This window comes from Silurus meridionalis, chromosome 12, assembly GCF_014805685.1.
Source record: "Silurus meridionalis isolate SWU-2019-XX chromosome 12, ASM1480568v1, whole genome shotgun sequence".
Taxonomy (NCBI): Eukaryota; Metazoa; Chordata; class Actinopteri; order Siluriformes; family Siluridae; genus Silurus; species Silurus meridionalis.
Window position 1 is genome coordinate 11732261 of NC_060895.1, and position 3064 is coordinate 11735324.

The following is a 3064-nucleotide window of genomic DNA, read 5'->3' on the forward strand; positions in this document are numbered from 1 at the left end:
TGAGGTCACTGAGGTAAGATGGCGCTGGTCCATTTTTGCCCTTGTAGGCAAGCATCAGTGTTTCGAATCTGATACGTGCAGCTACTGGAAGCCAGTAAAGGGAGTGCAGCAGTAAGGTGTTGTGGGAAAACTTGGGCGAATTAAACACAAGCCATGCAGCTGTGTTTTGGAGCATTTGCATTGGACGGATAGCGTTCAGGGGAAGACCTGCCAGAGGAGAGTTGCAGTAGTCGAGTCTTGAAATCACAAGAGACTAAACAAGCACCTGGGCAGCCTGTGTGGACAGAAATGGTCAAATACTTCGGATGTTGTAGAAGAAGTTGTTTTTTTAAAAGTTGATGTATTAAAAGCAGGAAAAATGGGCAAGCCAAATAGTGATGGCTAGATGACTGGGTCAGACCATCTAAAAAATTTAACTTTTGGGGTATTCCTGGTCTGCAGTGGTCAGTATCTATAAAAGGTGAACCAAGGAAGGAACAGAGGTGAACCGGCAACAGGGTCATGGGCGGCCAAGGCTCACTGATGCACGTTTAGAGCAAAGGCTGGCCTGTGTAGTCTGATCCAACAGACTCAAAATTGCTGCAGACGTTAATGATGTTTATGCTCGACGGGTAAGTGCTGTTCTGGCATCAAATTAGGGACCAAGACAATATGGTCATAATGTTATGCCTATTCGGGTCACATTGACACACAAATCAATACCACCACGTTTTTCAGTCGAACTGAAGCGGGAAATTGTGAATTACCACAGGGATGCAGCTAGAGGGCGCCGTGGAGGCGGGATGGTACCCGGATGTTTTTCCAGTTTCCAACATGGCGCGGGGGAGGGTTCGGTCCTGAGCGCTCGGACTTCTGATAAGCGCAGTTCGGCAGTTAGATTAAACTTTGTCATCGCCTCACAGTATAAAAGCGCGTTCTGGGGAATTTATGGAGTCGAATGCTTGACCGAACCTACATTATACACTAGGTAAAGTCTGAATGATGTGAACTTTATAAGCTTTTTCTCTGTCATTTATCGAAAAACTAGTTTTTGAACTTGAGTTTCGGTGATTCTGAAAAGCTAATAGTTAGCTCGCTGCTCGCTAGCCATTAGCTTCCAGGCATGGCAGATCCATTTAGCCTAGCATATCCATTTTGAAAGTCGAGACGTTGAAAGTGGATTTTTTTAAAGAAAAGTTTGATGGGTAACTTTATTTTATTTCTTAAAACTAACACCTTAAATACATAAGCAGTTTGATTTCGGTAGGTTAATGTTGTTATTTTTAGTCGACTTTATTTTTCATACACCATACTGTGCTTTCTAGCTAGTCCGCTTCGCCTTGATTAGCTAAGCTTCTTAGTATAACACTAATTAGGCAGATAAGTTACTTCATGAACAGCATTTCATTTTACTATTTTTCATTTTTTAAGTAATAAAAGTAAAAAAATATGGTTATCAATTTTTAAGTCTGACTTGTAAAACTAAAAAGTATGAGTGTAAGTTTTTTCTCCTGGTTAATAATAGTAATAGTTGTATTTTTTATTATTTTTTGTTATTACGGGATATGTGAAAGGTGAAAAGGTCATTTGAATGACCTCGATTAGTTAATATATGGTTCAGTACAGGGTTGTCACTAATTTACGACCCCCAGGCTGTTAGTTTCGCCTACTCACTTGTCTCTGGTAATGTTAGACAAGGAAGAAGAGGCGCTCATGTTCTCAGGAGTATAGTGTATTTTCCCTGCTCTAGATTTCTCAGCTGCTGATAATATTTATTTTCCCCCAGTTACATCAAAACTCTTATATATTCCTCCAGACTCACGATCTGAAGTCGGTTTCGATCAGGGTGAGACTGCAGAGTTCATGTTTCAGTATCGAGTGTATATACTTGCTCACTTGTACTGCATTGTCTGTTGAGTTGATGTTTCCAGGAAGCATCTTATTGACTTATTATAAACACGTCTTACTCTCCAAGTCAAGTCCTTGGCTTCACTTTTACTTTAAAACCCTTTATGGTTGTTATGAAGTAGTTTCTTTCAATCTGTTTGTCATGTTTATTGTTTTGGAATGTTCACAAGTTCCTGTTTTCCTCTGCAATATTATTTCTTAAAGCAGCCTCCCCAGCAGCTTGTTTATGTTTAATAATATAGACTAAATGTAAGTCCAGTTATTACAAAAGAAACACTATTGATTGTACTTAAGACTTTCAAACTGACCATCGACTTGATTCTGAGATGTTAAATAATCGTATCCTTGTAGAAAACTTCACCACATTAACAGTTAGGTTTTTTGTTTGTTTGTTAAATGACGCCACATGTTTATTGTGTGTTTAGTTTGTCGACTTGTGAATGACTGCCATATTGGGCTGAGCCTGTGATTAAGATTTTATTATGAAAAGGATAACATACTTAAACAAGCCTGTAATTTGAATGATAGTTAACAAGACTAGAGTCCTTGGTATAGTTAGTCAAAATATTTGTCACTCTGATCTGACATGGTGTAATGGATGTTTTAGGGGCTTCTAATCTTTCGTTGCTCATGCCATTACTGCAATACCATAATTATATGTCAGTGCTGTTACATCAGAAAATTGTCATTGGTTTGTCTGGTAAAAAAGCAAAGCCTGCTGTCTCAACACAAATGATGTTATACAATGAAACGAAAACACTACACACAGCTTTGTGCTAATAAATTTTGAATTTTGTTTAACCTGAATTGTTTTTATGCTCTGAATATACGTGGCGAGTCAGCAGGCACTGGGTTTGTACTGATAATCAGTTTTATGATGTACAGATTGTCAGGAATAAATGGCAACATGTTGAGCAAATACATCAATTTGGATATGTTGAGCAAAATCTACAAAATCACGACAGAAATCAAGAAAATGCATGATATATACGTGGGTAAACATGTAAATGCAGTATAAAAATATATGCTGTGTCTTCTTATTGGTGTTTAACTTTTTAGACAACCTGTGTATTATTATTTGACATTGTGGCATTTTAAAATCAGCGTTCTTTATCGTTTTTAGTAGATAATACATTCAGCAGCACAATATAAAAGACAGCATGTGCTTTTGACAAAG

The 3064-nt window shown here is 37.9% G+C and overlaps 1 protein-coding gene across 1 annotated transcript in view; it reads left to right on the forward strand.

Annotated features, from left to right (window-relative positions):
- The first annotated feature begins 807 nt into the window (after window positions 1-807).
- pak4 (p21 protein (Cdc42/Rac)-activated kinase 4) overlaps window positions 808-3064 on the forward strand; it is a 15546-nt gene continuing 13289 nt past the window's right edge. Inside the window, exon 1 of the mRNA XM_046863210.1 lies at window positions 808-967. The gene's annotated coding sequence lies outside the window, so the exon portion shown is untranslated. The remainder of the gene's footprint in view (window positions 968-3064) is intronic.